The sequence below is a fragment of the Globicephala melas genome, chromosome 10, assembly GCF_963455315.2.
Source record: "Globicephala melas chromosome 10, mGloMel1.2, whole genome shotgun sequence".
Taxonomy (NCBI): domain Eukaryota; kingdom Metazoa; phylum Chordata; class Mammalia; order Artiodactyla; family Delphinidae; genus Globicephala; species Globicephala melas.
In genome coordinates, this window is record NC_083323.1 from 73,226,505 (window position 1) to 73,251,189 (window position 24,685).

Here is a 24,685-nt window from a genome sequence, read left to right on the forward strand (position 1 = left end):
AGGAGCAGTACAATATCAAAGAATAAAAAACAAAATAAAATTAGAAAGATAAAAAATCTATTAGGATAAATAAAACTGTAATTGAAACAACTGCAACAAGGTAAAATAAATACACAACAGAAAAAAGAAAAAAAATTGAGGGGGGAACAAGCCAAAAGGAAAAATCACTAACCAAATATAAAGAATAAAATAAAATTAGAAAAATAAAAGATTTATGAAAAATAAAACTATAAAAGAATCAACAATAATGAATCAACAAGGTAAAACATAACCCCAATCTGACAGAGCAAAAAGAAATAGAAGAAAATAAAAGAAAAACAGCCTTGGCTATGTGGGTGGAGTTTGGGGGGGGAACTTAGGCTGGGGCGGTGTTTAGGGTGGGGGGGTGACTTTTGAGTGTGGGGCAGGACCTACATGGGGCGATGTCCAAGTGTGGGACGGGGCCTAGGTGCGTGGGTGGAGGGTGACTTTCAAGTGCGGGGTAGGGCCTCTGCTTAGGACCTGAGCAGAAGGGGAGAGGCAGCACGTGGAAAGGAGGGCCTCTGGACTGTGGGCTTCCGGAGTTTGGAGGTAGGACCCTGCGTGAGGGTATGTGGGTGGGGTTTAGGCCAAGCTCATTGGAGGGGGTCTCTGAGTGTAGAGGTATGGCCCTGGGTGGGGGTGTAGGGGAGGAGCTTGGGCTCTGTGCTGCAGGAGGGAGGCTCCGAATGCAGAGGATTAGGCCTGGGAGCCCAACAGGCTTCCTGGTGCTTAAGTGTACAGGGAAAGCACCAGCCGTGTTCCCTTCCCTTCCTTCGTGCCCCTCCCCCATGGTCTCCCCCAGGGTCTCCCCCCATCGCTGCTGGACCCCTATCTGTGAGTGGGTCTCGCTGGGTGTAGGAACTCCTCCCCTCCACCAGCCGCCCCTCAGGGGTGCCAGTCCCAGAGGTCTGGCCTTTACTTTTGATCACCCTTCCCTCCCTCCCACTCCCTCAGGACATGCGTGGCTGGAGGGGCCCAGGTGGTGGGCAGGGGAAACCTGGCCATGCTCCCTTTTGATCTTCTTCCCTCCCAGTGGTCCTCCAATTTCCCCCTTCTGGCATGGGATCCCTTCCCCTCCCCCAGCCACCCCTCAGGGGGGCCAGTCCTGACTCGCCTCCACTTCTCCTCCTCCCTCGCTCCCCCCATGCCCCACATCCTACCCAGTCACTGGGGGTTCCTCCCATCCCCTTAGGTGTCCGTGGCCCCCACCACTGCCTGGTAGGTGCCCTAGTTGTGAGGAGACGCAAATTTTGTGTCCTCCTAGTACACCATCTTGACTCCACCCTTCTCTCATATCTACCTGATCAATCTGTCCTGCATGAAAAAAAATCACAACTCCATAAAAATCAAACTAACAGAAGAAGAAATTTATTAATATTGAATTAGAGTAAAATGGTTGAAACACCAGCTCCAGTTCCAGGGGTCAGGGATCACCAAGGCACGTGATGCTCTGGTGTTGAGGCCACGTGTGCATTTACTTGACAACCAACAGCTTTCAAGATCTTTCTGAACATCCCTTCTGCACCGTTTATCCCTAAGTCTACCAAACAACCAATTCCACTGCCCTACGTGGGGCAAAAACTGTCTCTTCACACATTACTTTTTTTTTTTTTTTTTGCGGTACGCGGGCCTCTCACCGTTGCGGCCTCTCCCGTTGCGGAGCACAGGCTCTGGACGTGCAGGCTCAGCGGCCATGGCTCACGGGCCCAGCCACTCCGCGGCATGTGGTATCCTCCCAGACCGGGGCACGAACCCATGTCCCCTGCACCGACAGGCGGACTCTCAACCAATGCGCCACCAGAGAAGCCCACACATTACATTTTAAGGCACAAATTATTCATTATAAACTGGAAGCCACTTTAAGAAATCTATCAAAAGATAGATTTTATGGTTGAAAATATGTCTGTGAATTTATATTAGGTCTCCAAAGTAATCAAAAAGAAAGAGGATGTCAAGTGAGTTCTCAAAGGAACAATTTTTCTTGTCATTCAAATTTTCAAAATTCATGTGTGTGTTCTTCTGAGCCAGTAAAATAAGTAAAATGAATTCTCCTGTTCCATTTATGAAATCTCTTCCTCAAATTTTGACATAATGAATTAATTTAATTCATCCTCAAGGCAATTTCAAGGTTTTCACTGTAAATTCCTTAAAGCAGAACTCAAATTTCATGGATTTCTATAAAACAAGGACTTTTTTTGGATCAAAATACTCCTAGAGCTATATACTAGTACAAAGCATTACACATTATTTGTTTATATACACTTTCTATACAGTGTCACTAAAGAACTTTGAAATCATGGTTTCCATCTTTCCCATTTTATTTAATTTTTCCACAGTTTCACTGTTTGCTTTTTCCCTGAGTGTGAATTTTACATAAATTTTATTGAAAAATTATTTTAAAAGGAATTTAGAAAGAATTCATTCATGCACCTCCCACTCCCAACTGGACAAAGAAAAAATTTCTTTCTCTTGATTTGATTCTAAGAAATGGCATGATAATCTTAAACTTTTCCTTTCAAATCCAGTCCTTGTGCAAATTCAAGCTCAATATATTTACAACATGAAGCAAGATATGAACTAACTTCACATTTTCAAAACGATAATCTTTTCTGCATGGTTTTTTTCTCTGTAAGGATTTAGAGTTAGTACCCATGATCATTAAAAAATATATATATATATATTTGTGTATATATATATATATATATATACAAATTATGTATATATATACAAAAATATATATATTTGTATATATATATTTGTATGTGTGTGTGTATATATATATATCTATATATATATATGAAACTCGGCATTCTTATTCAAAAAAGTGTTCATACAAAAACCTGCCACTCAACTAGATGACAGTTTTATAAGTCGCTTCTTTTTTTTTTTGACAACCTATTTATCCTACTATTTAAAATCCTTGAAGGAAGGCTTGCCATGAATGATAGTGTATTTCAAAGGTCATGTAATTTGTAATTTGTCATTCTTCATTTTGCAGGAAATGGTTCATGATGTAAACAACACATGAGCAATATATTAACATGTTTTGCTGTCTTTCGGCGTGAATAGATTTTTCTCTTAATTTTGATGACAGTCAAGGCAAACTACATTGTTCTGGTCAACTATGGGTTGTAAAGAAGAAGATATGTATTAAATTGTATATGTTGTTATGCTTTGGTATCTCTAATTGCTGTGCCTTGTTTGTTTGGTAGAGGTAGACTCTAAACTTCTAGAAAGAAACATACTTTTGATTATTCATTTATTCATTCATTCATTCTTTTAAATACTCATCAATTCTGTCAAAGTGCTTATATTAAATGCCTAATAAATTCAAGACAGAAATGATTTAGGTAACAGATGATGAAAACTGTGGAATAGTTTCTACTTTTGTGAAACTCATGGAAAAGCAAGAGAAGCAAACAAGCAATCATGTGAATGTGAGTTTTTTTTGTATGTGTGCTGTCAGGATGGCCTGCTTGCCAGACAGTCCTCTATTACCCTGTTTGTGGTGCTGACAGAGGAGGATTCCCATGCCCATTATATATTTCTCACCTTAGTGCCTCATATGAAGTAGAGAGGGCAGATCCTTCTTTGCGGGCTATGGTCAGACATGTGACTCAAGCTTAACCAAATGCACATTCACCCTTTCTACGTGGCTTTTCAAAGTGGGACATTTGGCTCAAGAATTGGGAGAGTTTTGTTTTGTTGTGTCATTACTATCATGACAGCAGTAATTGCCCTGGTAGCTCTAGCATGGCACCTGTGATCTTGGCAGAGGGACTGCTGGTGACATCTTGAATAGTATAAAGCTGTTGCATGTCCTTACCCTTAATTTCTGCTTTCCAGCATCCATGGACATGTGCCTTGTTATAATTTCAGTATTGCTGTCTCTCATTGATTCTATGAGGCTTTAATTTATATCTACTCCTAATGTATCTCCCCCTCCCACCTGCCAAAACACAAACAAACAAACACACACAGCTAGGGTCAGAAAGAACAGCTCAAATGTCCTTCACAGCTTAAAATAAAACTTATTGAACAATAGTTTATGTCCCCAAAGAGTGAAATTAAGATAAAAAGAACAGAATTTCTGTCCATGTGGGTACAGCATAACAGTCAAATGCACTTTGATTTCATATTTTTTTGACCTATTTTGTCTTTCAATAAAACATGTAAAACACTCAGACTAGGGCTTGGTGAGTAGTAATCATATGTCAGTATGAGCTATTTTATTATACAAAGGGGTGGAGCATAGAGGTTAAGAGCCCAGGTTATGGTTCTACACTGACTTTATTCATAAACTAGCTCTTCCATTTACACATCTGTGTGACCTTGGGCAAGTTACTTGGAAAGGTTACTTAACATCTCTGTGCCTGAGTTTCTTCATAGGTGAAATAAGGCTCATAATAGTATCATTCAAGACTGAGATTGATAATCCCAGCAATATTTATAGAAAAGTCTTGTCATATATTAAGCTCTCATGGAGTGTTATCTGTTTCTAGCTTCATCTAATTTCATGTCCATTTTCACAATAAATCCACTGAAATTTAATAATTATGTTATATATATACTCTCTCTTCTTAATAATGAAAGGATTTATAGCTTTTCATGTTCTCTTTGAGTAAAGGTTTAGTATATTTTATATACTTTGTTATGTTTGGTTCTGTAAGTACTTAATTTCTAAATAGGCATTGTAATTTTGCTTTCTTTCAGAGTAATTAGAGCTATTTAAATGAGTTCTATATTATAATTTCCTACTTGTTATTGTGTTATTAAGCTTATTAATTTCTCAAGTTATTGCACTGAGGCCAGAAACTGTGGGTTTTTTCCATTTTTAATAACTGATTAAAGTTTATTGCTTTGAGAACATAAATTTTGAATGTTTTTCAGATATTTGGGAGCTCTTTGCATGTCTATTTAGTCTAATTTTAAATTTCAGTATAAACCTATTAATTCAGACTTGTACTTACACTCTTCAAAATCGATACCATTTTTAAAGTTTTCTATGGACTTGCTTAAAATCATTTTGAGAGATGAGTCAAAGATTTCCACTTACATTATAAGACCAATATTAATCATCTTCTCATTATTCTAAAAGTGTTTGCTATTCATATTATTATATATTCTTTGTGGATCATGAATTTGTCCATTTTAATATTGATATTGCCCATCCTCCTTTTTTCTGGTTATTGTTGGTATTTATTTGTTTGCTTTTATCAAGTAAAGAAGGGTCTCTTCACTATTTGCCAGTCAAAATCTCTTCAGAACAGACAAGCTGTACTGGAAAGGAATAAAACCCAGGGTCATAGGCTTATTCCAAGTTTCAGAGAATAGTCATGTTCTCTCCAAGTATTCTTTTCTTTAATTGAAGTGTATTTGATTTACAATATTGTGTTAGTTTCAGGTGTACAGCAAAGTGATTCGGTTATACATTTGTATGAATAAATTAATATATATTCTTTTTTCTCAGTTCTTTTCCATTATAGGTTAATGGAATGGTTAATGGATAGGTTATTATGTGATACTGAATATATTTCCCTATGCTAGACAGTAAATCTTTGTTGTTTATCTATTTTATATATGGTCTCTCCAAGTATTCATTTAAGCACATGCCTGGCAGCCATGCCCAGTCAGTCTCTCCTTGACCCAGATAGGAGTTTTCCAGATTGACATCACCAACAGGTTTGACTTTATTTATGGCTATGCATACTCAGTGAAAAATGAAAATGCAGTGCTGCTTATTCAAAAATTCTTCAGAATTTCAAGATGGCAACAATAGAGCATTAAACCAAGTGTGTAGTCCTTCTGTCTGGGTCTGAGTGGATGCACTAGGTGCATGCCCATAAATCTGGCTCTTCTTGTACCTTCTTTTTCAATGGTAATGTTTCCATCTCCTACTTCAGCCACTTTGGGAGAAACATGGGGGAAAAAACAGGAATTAATTTTCTTCTTGCAATCACTGATTTTCAATTTTAACATAGAATGGAATAAAATCCATGGAGCTAAAGACACAGTTGAAGTTCAGCAGTCATAATAAACCACTAAGGTATTATATACTTCTGATTTTATAGTGTATACAGGATTATTTTTTTGTAACGCATCTCCAGATTAAGGAATTTAAATAATTTAATAGTCAAAATTATGTTTGGGATTTAAAGAATATATTTAAGAATGCATAAAATTTGCCTTTTATCCTTATCTGTAATTTTATTCTATTTTTACTCTCAATATTAACTTACAAGGTTTTTTCTTAGTTATATAATTTTTTACATTTTAGTAATGTGATATTCCTTATTGTTATTCATTTGAGTTTTATTCCAAAAACTCTGTTGCATTGATGACAATGATGGTGATTGATGATGGGGGAATAAAATGTACTTTATCCATGAATTATTTGTCTTAAGATTATCTATATGTAAACATCAATGACTCTAAGAGTTAGTTATGAAGTTCATAAATTAATCATTTACCGTTTACTCATTATGTTATTTTTGTTGACATAATTCTATTGATAAATGAATCTGTTGCAATTTCAAAGCTAGAAAAAATGTATTGCCACTTCTTCTCAATGTAAGTGTATTACTTAATTTTTAAATCCAAATGCATCATAATTCAAAGTTAATTGCAGAGACTTTTTGTTAAATTATCCCAACTTATCTTGCTCTTTGTATTTATAAGCTCTTTAATATTGCATGTACTCAAGATATCAAAGTAGCCTTAAAAACTTATTACAAATGATAGCTTTTTTACTTAGATTAATCTGCTACTATGATACAAAGGGTGTTTTATTAAATATTCATTTTCTTCTATCAGCACTGATACTAGTAATTTAAGTTTGGCTATAGAGTAATCAATTAAAGTAAAGCATGCTGTGTGAACACTAAACCTAACACATTAATTTAGTCTATTTTGACTACTCCTGCTGTCTTGCAAATCATTCCTATGGTTACAACACATTTATCAAAGTTTCTAATAGAAAAACATTCCATGATGGCAAGACCTATACTAAATAAATATAAGATTTATGGATAATAAAAATATTTAGATTTAATTTCGTAAATTAAGTGACATTTTCCTAATATCACAGAACACATACAATAAAAATGAGCTAAATACACTAAAATTTTGTTTAAATTATTGTGGAAAAATGACTGTGTAAGGTTAATCATAGAAGGTGTACAAATGATTATACAAGAAGAGCATAAAATTTAATTAACTCTGTGATAAATTAAGGATAGTGAACAGGCAAGTGACATCTTAGAGCTGGCATATAAGTGAAATTGTGTCCAAGTGTCACCTTGGTTGGAGCTTTTTCATATTCCTAGTAAGCAGGTGTCCTTATTTCAACAGAATAAAAGGACAAGAAACTTTACAATGTTGTCTGAACTTTGGAATCACTATTGCAAATCCTTAAAATGATAGCATAAATGTGACTTTGATAAATGTACTTGTAGGGAATTTAACTTTACCCTAAAGAGGTCTGGCCTTTGCCTTTGCTCTCAGGGAGATATATCCTTTGGAAGGTCATGCCTGACAGGAGCATCTTTGTATAGGGGTCTGACCACACCAGATTAAGGTAGGGGTTGACCAGGATAGAAAGACCAACAATGTGATACAGAGTAGGGCTTTGGGTCATACAATATCACTTGAAATGGAGACTGAGATCAACCAGGGGGCAAGTGGAACCCCAGTAGCGACTGAATACTGAAGCTGAATACTGGGGTGAGCTTCCCTGGTTCATAGTGCTGAAACCTTAGGGTACTGTCACACAAGGATACCAGGAAAGCAACACCTCCTGATTCCACAGAGAGTCAATCAAGTCCAGGAAGCACAGAGAGTCCAATAGGATACTATCAGAGAAACACGCCAAGACACATATTAATCAAACTATCAAAAATTAAATACAAAGAAAATATATTAAAAGCAGGAAGGGAAAAGCAACAAATAAATACAAGGGAATCCCCAAAAGGTTAACAGCTGATCTTTCAGCAGAAACTCTGCAGGCCAGATGGGAATGGTATGACATTTAAAGTGATGAAAGGGAAAAACATACAACGAAGATTACTCTACCCAGCAAGGATCTCATTCAGATTTGATAGAGAAATTAAAACCTTTACAGACAACCAAAAGCTAAGAGAATTCAGCAACAACAAACCAGCTTTACAAAAAATGCGAAAGGAACTTCTCTAGGCAAGAAACACAAGAGAAGGAAAATACCTACAATAACAAACCCCAAACAACTAAGAAACTGGTAATAGGAACATACATATCGATAACTACCTTAAATGTAAATGGTTTAGATGCTCCAACCAAAATACTTAGACTGGCTGAATGTATACAAAAACAGGACCCATATATGCTGTCTACAAGAGACCCACTTCAGACTGAGGGACACATACAGACTGAAAGTGAGGGGATGGAAAAAGATATTCCATGCAAATGGAAATCAAAAGAAAGCTGGAGTAGCAATTCTCATATCAGACAAAATAGACTTTAAAATAAAGACTATTACAAGAGAGAAAGAAGGACACTACAAATGAGCAAGGGATGAATCTAACAGGAAGATATAAAAATTGTAAATATTTATGCACCCAACATAGGAGCACCTCAATACATAAGCAAATGCAAACAGCCATAAAAGGGAAAATCGACAGTAACACAATAATAGTAGGGCACTTTAACACCCCACTTTTACAAATGGACAGATGATCCAAAATGAAAATAAATAATGAAGGAAACACAAGCCTTAAATGATACATTAAACAGGATGGACTTAATTGATATTTATAGGACATTCCATCCAGAAACCACAGAATACACTTTCTTCTCAAATGCTCATGGAACATTCTCCAGGATAGATTATATCTTGGGTCACAAATCAAGCATTTGTAAATTTAAGAAAGTTGAAATCATATCAAGTATCTTTTCTAACCACAATGCTATGAGACTAGTATCAATTACAGGGAAAAAATCTATAAAAAATACAAACACATGGAGGCTAAACAATACACTACTAAATAACCAATAGATCACTGAAGAAATCAAAGAGGAAATCAAAAAATACCTAGAAACAAATGACAATGAAAACACGATGACCCAAAACCTATGGGATGTAGCAAAAGCAGCTCTAAGAGGGAAGTATATAGCGATACAATCCTACCACAAGAAAGAAGAAACATCTCAAATAAGAAACCTAACCTTACACCTAAAGAAATTAGACAAAGAACCAAAAAAACCCCAAAGTTAGCAGAAGGAAAGAAATCATAAAGATCAAATCAGAAATAAATGGAAAAAAAATGAAGGAAACAATAGCAAAGATCAATAAAACGAAAACCTTGTTCTTTGTGAAGATAAACAAAATTGATAAACAATAGCCAGACTCATGAAGAAAAAAAGGGAAAAGATTCAAAATATAGAATTAGAAATGAAAAAGGAGAAGTAACAACTGACACTGCAGAAATATAAAGGATCATGAGAGATTACTAGAAGCTACTCTATGCCAATAAAATGGACAACCTGGAAGAAATGGACAAATTCTTAGAAAAGCACAACCTTCCGAGACTGAACCAGGAAGAAATAGAAAATATAAACAGACCAATCACAAATACTGAAATTGAAACTGTGATTAAAAATCTTCCAACAAACAAAAGCCCAAGACCAGATGGCTTCAGAGGCGAATTCTATCAAACATTTAGAGAAGAATTAACACCTGTCCTTCTCAAACTCTTCCAAAATATAGCAGAAGGAGGAACACTCCTAAACTCATTCTATGAGGCCACCATCACCCTGATACCAAAACCAGACAAAGATTTCACAAAAAAAGAAAACTACAGGCCAATACCACTAAGAAATTTAGATGCAAAAATCCTCAACAAAATACTAGCAATCAGAATCCAACAGCATATTAAAAGGATCATAAAGCATGATCGAGTGGGGTGCTAGGATTCTTCAATATACGCAAATCAATCAATGTGATAAATCATATTAACAAAATGAAGGAGAAAAACCGTAGGATCATCTCAATAGATGCAGAAAAGCCTTTGGCAAAATTCAACACCCATTTATGAAAAAAACCCGGCAGAAAGTAGGCATAGAGGGAACTTACCTCAACATAATAAAGGCCATATATGAAAAACCCACAGCCAACATCATTCTCAATGGTGAAAAACTGAAATCATTTCCACTAAGATCAGGAAAAAGACAAGGTTGCCCACTCTCACCACTATTATTCAACATAGTTTTGGAAGTTTTAACCAGAGCAATCTAAGAAGAAAAAGAACTAAAAGGAATCCAAATTGGAAAAGAAGCAGTAAAACTGTCACTGTTTGCAGATGACATTACACTATACACAGAGAATCCTAAAGATGCTACCAGAAAACTACTAGAGCTAATCAATGAATTTGGTAAAGTAGCAGGATACAAAATTAATGCTCAGAAATCTCTTGCATTCCTATACACTAATGATATAAAATCTGAAAGTGAAATGAAGGAAACACTCCCATTTACCATTGCAACAAAAAGAATAAAATACCTAGGAAAAAACCTAAGGAAACAAAAGAGTTGTATGCAGAAAACTATAAGACACTGATGAAAGAAATTAAAGATGATACAAACTGTTGGAGAGATAAACCATGTTCTTAGATTGGAAGAATCAACATTGCAAAAATGACTCTACTACCCAAAGCAATCTACAGATTCAATGCAATCCCTATCAAACTACCAATGGTATTTTTCACAGAACTAGAACAAAAAATTTCACAATTTATATGGAAACACAAAAGACCCCAAATAGCCAAAGCAACCTTGAGAAAGAAAAATGGAGCTGGAGGAATCAGGCTCCCTTCTTCAGACTACACTCAAAGTTACAGTAGTCAAGACAGTATGGTACTGGCACAAAAACAGAAATCAAGATCAATGGAACAGGATAGAAAGCCCAGAGGTGACCCACACACATATGGTCACCTTATTTCTGATAAAGGAGGCAAGGATACACAATGGAGAAAAGACAGCCTCTTCAATAAGTAGTGCTGGGAAAACTGGACAGCTACATGTAAAAGAATGAAATTAGAAAACTACCTTAAACCATACACAAAAATAAACTCAAAATGGATTAAAGACCTAAATGTAAGGCCAGACACTATAAAACCCTTAGAGGTAAACATAGGGAGAACAGTCTATGACATAAATCACAGCAAGATCCTTTTAGACCCACCTCCTAGAGTAATGGAAATAAAAAGAAAAATAAACAAATGGGATCTAATGAAACTTAAAATATTTTGCACAGCAAAAGAAACCATAAAGAAGATGAAAAGACAACCCTGAGAATGGGAGAAAATATGTGCAATTGAAGCAACTGACAAAGGAGTAATCTCCAAAATTTACAAGCAGCTCATGCAGCTCAATACCAATTAAACAAACAACCCAACCCCAAAATGGGCAGAAGACCTAAAGAGACATTTCTCCAAAGAAAATATACAGATTTCCAATAAACATATGAAAGGATGCTCAACATCACTAATCATTAGAGAAATGCAAATCAAAACTACAATGAGGTATCACTTCACACTGGTCAGAATGGCCATCATCAAAAAATCTACAAACAACAAACGCTGGAGAGGGTGTGGAGAAAAGGGAACCCTCTTGCACTGTTGGTGGGAATGTAAATTGATACAGCCACTATGGGGAACAATATGGAGCTTCCTTAAAAAAGTAAAACTGGAACTACCATACGACCCAGCAATCCCACTACTGGGCATATACCCTGAGAAAACCATAATTCAGAAAGAGTCATGTACCACAATGTTCACTGCATCTCTATTTACAATAGCCAGGACACAGAAGCAACCTAAGTGTCCATCGACAGATGAATGGATAAAGAAGATGTGGCACATATATACAATGGAATATTACTCAGCCATAAAAAGAAACAAAATTGAGTTATTTATAGTGAGGTGGATGGACCTAGAGACTGTCATACAGAGTGAAGTAAGTCAGAAAGAGAAAAACAAGGACCATATGCTAACACATATATATGGAATCTAAAAAAAAATATGGTTCTGAAGAACTTAGGGGCAGGACAGGAATAAAGACGCAAACGTAGATAATGGACTTGAGGACATGGGGAGGGGGAAAGGGTAAGTTGGGACGAAGTGAGAGTGGCATGGACATATATACACCACCAAATATAAAATAGCTAGCTAGTGGGGAAAGCAGCTGCATAGCACAGGGACATCAGCTCGGTGCTTTGTGTCCACCTAGAGGGCTGGGATAGGGAGGGTGCGAAGGAGACTCAAGGAGGAGGAGATATGGGGATAAATGTATATGTATAGCTGATTCACTTTGTTATAAAGGAGAAACTAACACACCTTTGTAAGCAATTATACTCCAATAAAGATGTTAAAAAGAAAAAAACAAACAAACAAAAGAAACATCCTCACAGATACACCCAGAGTAATGTTTGACCAAATATCTGGCCACCCTGTGGCCCAGTCAAGTTGAGGCATAAAATAAACCATCACACCTTCCATAAAACTCATTTCTTTGAAAAACAATTAGCAGAACAGGAATGTTTTTGAAACCCATATACACTGGCAGAAATATATAATAATAATTTATTCTAGTGACAAGACCAGTGATATTCTCAGGATGGAAGCTATTCAAAATAGTTAACTTGTTACCAGGTAGATAGTAAATCTCAAGAAATTATGTAATTTTGGAGCTTGGTTTTGGTCTCTTTTTCTTACAGGTTGGACATTTGGCAGTAGCAGTAGCTAGATTAGCCTTAGTTAGTGGGAATCCATGCTGTTGGTCTCTCTCTCTGCCATCATGACCACTCCATCCTCTAAACAGTGTCTCATGAAGGCCTTCATAGTACTAACTATTTGAAGAGATTAACATGCTATCCTGAAAGCAATGGATTCATGTGCTGCGCTCTGCAATGTTTAGATAGTCCGAGATCCCTTTGGACTACATTATAGCAGAGGAAAAGGAATTACAGCTCAACAGCAAAATTTGCAAGTGTTTATTACACATTTGAAGTGAGCAAAAACTCTCCCTGATCCTCTTTTCTTACTGAAATAGAAAAGAATGCATATGCCAAAACAATGTCCATATACCAGAACCTGAGGCTCTATCTGTTCTAACAAAGTTACCACATCCATCATGGCAACTTCAATCAGGGCAACTACTGGGTTGAGCTTGCAGCGGTCTACAGTCACCTTCCAGGATCCATCTGGTTTTTGCAAGATCATTGCTAGGTAACTTAACTGGGGATGTGATAAGGACCACCATCCTTGCTTCTGTTAGAAACTCATAGCTGATATAAATCTCCTAAACTCTATATAATACATATATGATACAATTTTTATTTATATATTTTCACTTACTTTCTCATGACAGGAACAGTTTCAGAGGCTTCCATGTGGCTTTCCCTATTTTGGTAGTTATCTACAACCAAGGACCCAATCTGGAAGTTGTACTAACTTCCAAGTATGTTAATACCAATTAATTCAGGGTCCAGGGAAATGACCATCAGGTGGTCTATGTAAGTGATTTATTACCTGTCTCCCATATGCCCCCATACATATAGGAAGGCCACAATAATGTTTCAAAGTATTCGTAGTTCAATATCACAGAAACCCTATAACCTATACCAACAGTGCTAAAAATATGAGTAATCCCCATCTCGCAATTTATAGTCAAGTGAGTAAATGGCCATAATTTTCTTCAGGAAAAATGCAGCAAATCATTGCTTTGTATACATGCTATGGTACTGCAATTGTTCCACTTGGAACCACTGTTTAGTGGGCTCTGATTCTGAACAATGGTCCCCAGTCTGAAACCTGTGCAAGGAATCATGACATATTTATTAGGGTGGCTATCCTCAGACGCCCAATCACCAGACCTTGATTTCTTCTGCTGGTTCAAGCTGAGTAGTGACTTTGTCAGACACCAATCTATTTTGCCCCTAGGGAGGTCATATTCTATTAACCATCCTTGTAAGTCCCTGTGTATCTGGTTCCCAGGGCTATTACTCCAACTTTGCTAGTGATCACAACATATGTGGTTAAGTACCACCTGGTTACCGACAGTTAACTGCTGCCACCTAGACTCTACTATTTTAAAGTCCATTCATGGACATTGTTTCCAGCTAGATAAATTCTGTAACAGTATTTTCTATCTCCAGCCCTAAAATGAAAAGTAGAGACACTACTGAATTTATTTATTTTTTTTCCTGTAAACGGGCCTCTCACTGTTGTGGCCTCTCCCGTTGCGGAGCACAGGCTCTGGACGCACAGGCCCAGCTGCTCCGCGGCATGTGGGATCCTCCCGGACCGGGGCACGAACCCGCGTCCCCTGCATCGGCAGGCGGACTCTCAACCACTGTGCCACCAGGGAAGCCCCTGAACTTTTTAATGATGCTGCTTCCTGTCTCACCAGGCCATTCATATGGCCTTGATAAATTTTGTGTCCTTGAGCCTTCCCAAGGAACATAACCATCATGCTTATCTTCTGACTGTACATATTACATCCATTCTAGCATGTCTACTTCTCTGAACTTTTTAATTTCTTTATCCATCATCTGACATTGCAGTTCATGCATTTCAGTTTTGCTCAGCTTGGCCACTGTGTGTACCATGCCATGTACTGGGAGCCACCTTATTAGTTTGTACAATCTCCTGAGGTTCTTTCCAGGACACTAAATCCTTTATCTCCAAAGAATATTCTCAGGTAAATAAATTCTTCCCTTTCCAATTCTATGTTCCAGTCCCTTTGATAAAGAATCTTCTAACACAGTGCCACTCATACATCCCAGATGGCTACTGATACATGTCAGATAGATTTGCAGCATCTTTAAATTACAGTACTTTGTTTATGAAGCCAAGTGCATCCTCAGTTGCTTGATATTCTGGCTTAAAACCTAGGTATAAGCCAAGTGGCCAGGAGGGAAAGTGAGGGCAGATCTTGAGTGGTATATCTGCTGCCTTTCAGGATGATTGAGATGACTGCTCTTAGCAAAAAGGAATGGAACACTTCTGCAGGCTTAGAAGAGTCAGAGGAATCAAAAGAATCAAAATCTTCAGAAGCAATCATCCGCATGTCTAGATTCTGTGTGTTAAAGCTTCAGATTTTCCCAATGGGGGCAATGCCCTTGGTATAACAAATCTGCCAAGTTTAACCTCCTTTGAAGTTAGTCGCACAGACTAATAAATCTCAGGCCTCATGTTTGGCTTTCTCTGCACTCCTGCTGCAAAACGAGGGCTTCTTTGCCTCTACCAAGGAGTCCCTTTGGCTTTCACATCTCATTTTTAATTCATTCTTATTTTCTTTATCATTCTATTATCATTCTGTAGAGAAATTATAGCCCATAAGAGTGTGACAGAGAGGGGACTGGAATTATAGAAATTGAGGAAGGTATTAATGGTCTCCTTGCTCCTGGATGAATTCATGTCCACGTTCGTAAGAGTGCACTCTCACTTGTGAATCCCATCATATCACTTCCTTTCCCAAATCTCTTCAGGATAAACCATATATATATATATAACAAGACTGTATTATCTATTCCCCACCAAAATAGTAAACTCATTTCCTGTTGCTCCCTTTTGTGGCATTTTAAATTCTCAAAAAATATGTAAATATAGAGAAGATCAATAATTATCAACACATGTCCAATCGTGTTTTGGCTCTGCCCAAAACACGATTACTTTAAGGTTACTTTAGGATTACTTCAGAGTTACTTTAACCCCTGAATAGTATAGATGAAAATCCTAAGCATAACATTTCATCGGGGAAAAAATAGCATAAGGACTAAAAAAATACAAAATAAGACAAAAGCTTTTCCAGCTATCCACCCACAAATTTAACAATAAACCCTTAATATTAAAAAAATCTAGTCAGTGTATATATCTGCATGATGTATCATAATTTACTTCCAAAGTTGTTTTATTGAAATCAGAATCCCAACAGGGCCCAGAATATTGATAGCTTGGTTGATTATTCTCTTGTCTTTAAATCTACAGGTTGTCCCTCTCTCTTTTTTCCATGACGTTTATTCTTCCTTGTGGGTGGTCATTTGCCTTGTAGAGTTAACAAAATTTTGCATTTTTCTGTGTGTATTCCTGTTTTATTTTTAACATATTTCTCCGATTTTCATGTTTTTCTTTTTTAACAAATTAGTGATTGGGAACTACAGTTTTGATTCAGATTTGATTGGTAAGAGTTCTTCATAGTTGATGTGCTACACTTCTTATTTCTTCACATTAGGGAGCACATAATATCTGGTTGTCTCAAGTTTTATGTTCTTAAAATTAATCACTAGGTTCATTCACTTAAAATCCCCCTCGATGTGTTATGATTCTTAAACACTAATACATTTAGATGTACTGTTTTCTCTATGGTTTTGAGTGCCCACAGCATACTTTACTTATATAGCATTATAAGAATTATTTTAAAGAAATAAAGCAATTAACAAGGATTAATGTGCAAGAACGCTTTTATAGAATGTTTGGGGATAGAAACACATTTAATATCAAGTAATAAAGGCACAGATAAATTATGTGGTACTTGCATAAGATGGAATGTTTTGTAGGTATTAACATGCTTTCAAAAAATATTTAATAACATGGAAAATGTTCTTCATGTAATGCTACATCAAAAAGTGCTGAAGACACAGATTGTTCCTTAAGAAAATACAAAAGCTTATCAAATGTAATTTCAAGAGCAAAGAAATAATATGTAATTTTAACTTCCTAGTGTTTCTGAGCGTCTGTAAATATACTAAATTTTAATTTAGGATAATGGATAATAAGAACCAATATTACTAAATATCAACAAACTGATTTGTAATTATATATGGCTGAATAAAGTTGTTTCTTTTGCCCTTTTCTCAGTAATTTGGTGCCAACAACAAAAGTAAAAATTAATGGAAAATATTTTAAGTGCATCTTCAGTAAGAATAAAAAATATTTTTTTACCTCTCAAAAGAAGATTTTGTTAGCATAAGGAAATATGACCAAACTGAGGAAGAACCGTGAGATCGTAAGATTAACAATACAGATCTCAATAACACAAAACAAAGTTCTAAAATTAGGTGACTATCCTTGTGTTTCCTGAATTAAAGTTTGGGAAAAGGAGCAGGTTTCTTCAGGAGAATTAATGAGTGCTAAGAAAACACATCGAAACCAAATTGTATGGATAAGGTTTTCTCGTATAGAATTGCTGGCATAGCAACCAAGTGAGGACAACTTGAAATCCCCATAAGAATGACAAATAAATTATGAAGAATCCAGAATATGTGCTATGAAGGTATTTTGAAAAAGTTATAAATCTATAAACAGACATGAAAAAGTCTCTAAATCTTACCATCAAATAGAAAGCAAAATCCAAAACAATACAGAATATTAGTCCAATGTTTATATTTCCATCAATTTGAATAGTTTACATTTAACAAATTTCATGAATTAAACATATAGACAAAACATTCATATTATTTTTATTTTAAATTGTTTTGTTGAACACTGGTTAGTTTGAGCATTTCATTGTATTTATCACATTTTTTACATTTGCTTTCCTGAATTTCTTCTTCCTGGCATTTATTCAATATAATATTTACCTTTATTTTTTAATGAAATCTCTTGCCCCTATATTGATTATTTTGCATTGCAGAAGTTATTTCTCTATTTTGAGATTTGTTTAAACTTTTTGAAGCTTTTGGTGTTTAACCAAATCATTATGTCTGCTTTTATTGTGTAACTCAGAGTTTCAGTTATCTCCTGTATTATTTCAGTGATTTTATGCTCTATATATTTAAGTCCTTATTCCATCTGAATTTTATTTTGATTTGTATTTTAAAATCTATATAAGGAGACCAACCATCTGCTAACTAAAATGTACATATGTATTTTGCATTATCATATCATGATATTTGTGCCCTACAGAAATCTCTGAATAAAGTATACTACTGTAGTTGAGGTGAGGGGCGGGGGGACAGTGTGTCCTTAAAGAGAATAACTTACCATCAAGAGAAGAGCAGGTCCTTCGAGAGAAAACAGAAACCTAACAGAAAATGTTAACTTGCTGGACAAGAGAAAACACATTTCAAGTTTCTCCTTAACCACTATTCTACAGAATGCCAAGCACTTGAGTGTATTCACTTTTGACAGTAGGGGATAGAGTGTATTAAATAATTTTGATACTCACTAGCTGATCCCATGAAGATGGGCTGCTGCTTCGGTTGCTTTGGAAAACCATAAATATCTATTTAAAACTCAGTTTGTGAACATCTGTGGTTAAGTTAATCAAATATTTTATCAACGTTTCTTCATGCATTCTCAGTTCCACGAGGTGAAAACGTGCTTCATTTTCCCCCCCCTCAGTCCACCATTCACCAGAGGAAAGTTCTCCTTCGTTTGCAGCATTATGTTTTTATCAGATCAAATATTGGGCAATTATCAGCTTCATCTTGACTTGTGTCTTCAGAAATGTTGAAAGGAATCTGAAACTAGTAACTGATAAATAACTATGTCACTTTCTGGATTAAAAAAAATCTTGTAATTTGTAAAAGTGACTGTTTCATGAAGTTACAATTTTCTGTAGATTGGATTTTATTTTCCACCTTCTTTCACTTAACTCTCTTCTCATCACACCTAGTTTCTATTATTTTCTTCTGAATTCTGAGAAAAATTGAGTATGTATGTATGCCGAGTATGTATTTCATTGCATTGATTTTCTAAGGAATATAACTTGCTGCTTACTGCTATCACAATGATTTTAAATTTGATAATTCTGTTTTTAATCAGGAATAATAATTTCTTTATAATCTCTAGAATAATAAAGAGGCAATGATAGCTTTCAATCAGGTCGAAAATGGAGTGGTGGCTAGACTCTGGGTTTCTGGGGTTCTAGGTATGTCCCAACCACATCTGGGGCTTCCCATGTCTAGAGGTGCCTCAAGCAAGGAGGGCTTAGCTCACACTTGGAAGGCCCCTATTTACTTTGTCATGTTCCCCAGGGTGGGAGTCAGCTTGCTGAACGCCTTCCTGTTTGCACCAGAGAAAACATAAGAACCCAAGTTTTTGTCTATCCCCATCTCTGCGTCAGGTCCAAGCCCTTTTCCTAGAGATATGGTAACCATTCTTTATTCTATAACCCTCATTTGAAGCCACTTCTGACCTGCAATGAAGATGAATAAAGAAAACCTGGACCATTGTTCTACATCATGGACCACAGCTCAGATTTGGACTATTCTTGCACATGGACCAGTAAAATGTATAGGACCTTAAGCCCATGTTCGTTATTTGTATCAAATGATGACCAGTAGACTGATTTTGCATCACTTTTCTTGTAGCAGGAGATGAATTAAATAAATAACTTAGGTAAAAAAAGAAAAGGAGAGGAAAAAAGGTAAAGTTAAGAGGAAGACCATGTATCACTCCCCCCTTTCTTGTTGCCCTAGATTCCATCCTTCCAAGCAAGGAATCATAACATATATATATATATATATATATATATATATATATATATATATACACACATACACACACACACACTACACACACACACACACACATATATATAACATATACATGCACATATATATACACACGTTATTTATGTTTTGTGCAAATAAACATTCTGCACACTACATAAAATACAAAAATCGATCAGTTACAATTAAAGTTCCCACTACTCAGCACTGTGCAAAGAGAAAATTGGAAATATCAGTTCGAGATTAGTTCTCACTTTGATGCAATGGTCTCAGCAGAGGTGGATCTAGAGGAAGTGTAAGGTGGCAGGTCTTCTATGATGAATGGCTTATTAGAGGAGAGTATGAATTGGTAATAAAAAACATGGGATTTCAGTTCACAATACTGATATAATTTGTGAGGTGAAAATAGCTAAGAATTTTTCCAAAATAATGACAGACACCAAACCATAGATCAAGGACTCAGAGGAGTCCAAGTGGGATAAATAATAAAAAAACTTTCACCTGGCATGTTGTGTTCAAACTACAGAAAATCAAAGAAAAAATCTTGAAACACACACACAGAAAAACACCACCTTACCTATGAAGAAAGAAGTATAAGATTTATAGCAGACTTCTTGTCATCAACAATGCAAGCAAAAAGAGAGTGGAGAGAAATATTTAAAATGTTGAAATAAAGGAATCACCAAGCTAGAATTCTGTATTAAGGAAAATTGTTCCTCAAAAATGAAGGAGAAATAAAGACTTTCTCAAATGAACAAAAATGAGGAATTTTTCACCAGTAGATCTGCCTTTCAAAAAATGTTTAAAGAAGTTTAATTTTTTTAAAGTTTAGAGAAAGAAAATGATGCAGGTTAGAAACTGAGATCTATGTAAAGAAATGAAGGGCATTAGAGAGGGAACACATACAGGTAAAATAAACCCTTTTACTTTTCTTTTTCTTACTTGATTTAATATAAGTGTTCAAACTAACAACAGCAACAATATATTGGATGAGTATAGCTTATTGATAAGTGAAATGAGTGACATCAATGTTAGAAGGGATGAATACGAAATATTTTAAGGTACCTACACACTCATAAAATAATATAGACCTATTTAGAAGTGGACTTGTAAATACATGTTGTAAATACATGTTGCCATCCTTAGGGCAACCACTAAAATCATTTTTTAAAAAGAAGTATAACTGATTTGTTAAGAAATGAGAGAAAACAGAATCATATAAAATGCCTAATTAAACCAGATAAGGCAGAAAAGGGTAGAATATTAAAAAATAAGAAGTGCAATGAATAGAGAACAGTACAGAAAGGGGAGAGATTAATCCAACTATACACATAATCACTTTAAATGTGAATGGATTAAATGCAACTATAAAAATTAAAAACAGAAAATGACAGAGGGGATAAAAAAAACAACTGACTATATGTTGTCTGCAAGAAACCCACTTTAAAAAGAAAGACATAGATTATAAGTAAAGTGATGAAGAAAACTATACCACACTAACACTAATGAAGGGAAAGCTGGAGTAGCTATATTAATGTCAGGCAAAGCAGACTTCAAACAAGGAAAATTATCAGGGATAGAGAGAGCATTACATAACGAAAAGGGGGTCAATTTTCTAAGAAGACTTAATCCTTAATGTGTATGTGCATAACAGCAAAGTACCAAAATAAGTGAGGCAAAAACAGATAGAATGGCAAGATGAAATAAACAGCTCTATTATTATAGTTGGAGACCTCAACAGACCTCTATCAGTAATTGACAGATTCTGCTTACAGAAAATCAGTGAGCATACAGTTGAACTGAACCACCATCATTATCAACTGTATCTCATTGACATTTATAAAGTACTTATCCAACAGCAGAAGATTACAGTCATCCCTTGGTACCTGAGGGGGATTGGTCCCAGGAGCCCCTGCATATACCAAAATCTGCTGATGCTCAAGTCCCTCATATAAAATGTAGTAGTAAAATGAATGGAAATTTCAATCCAAGTTGATTGAATCCACAGACGCGAAACCCAAGAATCTGAAGGGCTAATTAAAACCACAATAAATACATTAAACGTAAGATTTAATTTAGCTAAATAGACAATTATTATTTATTTATGACATACCCAATTTAACAGGACATAGAAAGTCTGAAGTATGAGTGACAAAGAATCTAAGGGGAGAATACTGATCAAAAAGAAATGGATTTAGTTATAATAATATCAGAAAAAGAAGTCAAAAATACTATCAGGGATTAAAAGATATTTACTATGATAAAATGTATGAATCATTAAGACCTAGTAACTCCAGCTTCTCAAGCTTCTATAAATATAGCAACTCAGTCTTCACAAGGGAAAATTGAAAATCCACAAACTGGGAAATGTTCTCACACTTCTTTCACTTAATGCTATGTCAAAAAATATTTATAGATATAGATAGGTAGATGACAGATAGATGAATGAATGGATGTGTGTCTGTGTGCACATGCACATGCATATGTGTATCTTATAAGAGTCTTGAATCAGCAACTGAATTATTGAATCTGACACTGACCTGGGGTAACATTCAGACACTTCAAAAACATCTAGATAAGTGGTCTGAGGTATCAATACCATCTATTAAACAGAAATGATACCCTCTCAAGTTGTTAGCATGAGAGATATGGAGGCCAGGTGATAAGCTGAGTTCTGACCCAAGCCCAACTCACAGTGTGCTCACTGGTTCATAATGAAATTTGTGGATATTTATCCCGTTCCTGATATATAAGTGGAAAAAACACAGTTAGTGATAGAACACCCCTTGTCTTGCTTTTCAAATTTGTGTAGGAAAGCCAAATGAAACTGAACTGAACTTGTCTCCCATTCCAACAAGCTTGAAATCAACAGCAATACTGCATTTCTGGAATTATTGAAGAGATGTGTATTACTGTCAAAGATATGGAAAATGTAGTAGTTGTGATTCCTAGATATCCCCATTTAATTTGCTTACATGGCTTTAGCACAACAGTGATGGATCATGGCACATAAACATGGACTCCTGTATATTTAACAGGTGGTAGCCTGATTTTGAATTGAAACTGCTATGTCTACATATGACACCCTGACTAAAAAAGCTTATCATAGACATTACCATTGGAGATTTAGGTGTGCATCTATTGGTTTGGAAAATAATAAATAAGTAAATTTTCAATCTCCATTAAGTGTGTGTGTGTCTATGTGTGTGTGTTTATATGGTAAGGACCAAGGACGATAGTTCCACCTTCACGGTTTTATATAAGTATTATATCAACTCTCTTGCTTTCTACATAATACTGTATATAGGGCATTTATGATCTCAATAATCCATAGAAGATACCAGTAATTTGCTATATTGATTACATCAGAGTGCTCATTTAACCCCTTTGGGCCCCCACGGGAGTGGAGGAAGACTGGACAGAGAGGGAGAAGGGGCCTTTGAAGGTACAGTATTTACTATGGGATTTAACTCCTCAAAGGCCTCCCAGTAGCTTCAGATCTGCTCAAGAATCCTTCATGTCCTGCTGGTTTGCAGCGAGTGGCTCACAGCTTCAAGGCCTCCTCTGCCAGATGGAGAACTATTTCAAACATCCTGCCTCTATTTTGTACTGTAGCAATGCAGACAGGAGACCTGGCCCCATTTTCAGGTTCTAAAGAGAAATTCTAAGTATCTGAAAGACTGAGGAACATGGTGGCTTTTATTTAAGATGTGGAGATAGAGAGCACATACCTGGACTTGGGCCTGCAGCAGCACCAAATTGCACCAAGAGTTCCCTTTATTTTCTCTCGCATCTCTGTTTCTCCTTTTCTCTCTGCTGGACTAGCCACGGGGACTCCAAGTTCTTCATTGTGTGGTCCTGGTACCAAGATTCTCCTGGGAATTATAAAGCTATTCACCTTCTACATCGAGCACTTCTTATTTTTTCCCCAGCAACATAAGTCATCCTTAAGAGGGGTCAGGGTGCTAGCTCTTAAATATATTTTAGTCATCCCTTTGTACATTAAATTCTCTTTCTTGGAGACTGCTCCTGACATGGTGTTCACCGTGCTCTCAGCTGGCCTCCTGAAGTTCTGCCCTGCCTTCCCCACCAGGTACAGTTCAGGAGCTGCCTACCTCAGGGTGATAGGTTATCTTCTAGTTGCTTTATTCCTTTCCGTTTTACATTTAGAGAGTATAATTGGAATACATAAGCTTCTCTGTGACCACAGCTTTATTTGCAACCCACAGGTTTTGTTATGGCATATTTTCATTATCATTCAATTAATAAAATTCTAATTCCCATTGCGACTTTATCTTTGACCTACATAATGATCAGAAGTATGTTTTTAATATCCAACTATTTGGTAAAATATTGGTTATACAGGTTTAAATTTCTTGCTTATTCAGAGCCTTGTTTTATAACCAGAATATAGTCAATTTTATAAATGTGCCATGTGCACCTAAAAATTTCTGCATAATATATATATTCCATCATTGTCGGTGCAGTGTTTTATGTAAATTTAGGCCAAAGTTTTTAATGATGGTATTCAGATCTTCTATAATCTGCTGATTTGTTGTTGTGGTTCTATGTTACTGATCTAGGTAATTTAGATTTTTCTATTTCTACTTAGATTTTTGGAATTTCCCTTCATATATTGCATTGAAGTTTAGACTTATAATATATTCCTTGTAAAGTAACAGTGGGTTTTATTATCCTGCCTTATCGCCAGTGATACTTTTTGCTTTCAAATCTATGTTAACATTAAAAAATCTTCTGCAATTTTACTTATTGTTGTTATGACATAATTTTTGAATCCTTTCATTTTCAATCTGACTCTTGTCTCTTGTAGGTGGCATAGAATTAGGTTTTTGGTTTGTTTCAATAATCCTTGTCCTTTAATTTCAGTATTTACAGTTAATGTATTTTCTTATAGACCGTTTACTCCTTGCTTACTATTTGTCCCACCTTGTTATGTTCCTTTTGCTCTTCTTTCTTCCTCTGAGATTTCTTCAAATTCCATTTTCCCTTGTATTAGCTTATTATTACATAAGTAGCAGTTACACATGTACCATGACTTATTAGCTCTTTTACTTCTTCTCAAGCAATGCTGAGATCTTAAATTTCTTTTACTACTTTTTCCTCTTCCTTTTGTTGTAATGCATTCTAATGTTTGATATATTTTATTATTACTCTTTT

The 24,685-nt window shown here is 35.8% G+C and overlaps 1 long non-coding RNA gene across 1 annotated transcript in view; it reads right to left on the bottom strand.

Annotated features, from left to right (window-relative positions):
• Positions 1–1,367: 1,367 nt before the first annotated feature.
• LOC138842848 (uncharacterized) overlaps positions 1,368–24,685 on the bottom strand; it is a 44,847-nt gene continuing 21,529 nt past the window's right edge. Inside the window, exons 3-6 of the long non-coding RNA XR_011377785.1 lie at positions 23,239–23,382; positions 20,085–20,120; positions 18,220–18,256; positions 1,368–5,927 (exon numbers count right to left, since the gene is read on the bottom strand). This is a non-coding gene — a long non-coding RNA (uncharacterized lncRNA). The remainder of the gene's footprint in view (positions 5,928–18,219; positions 18,257–20,084; positions 20,121–23,238; positions 23,383–24,685) is intronic.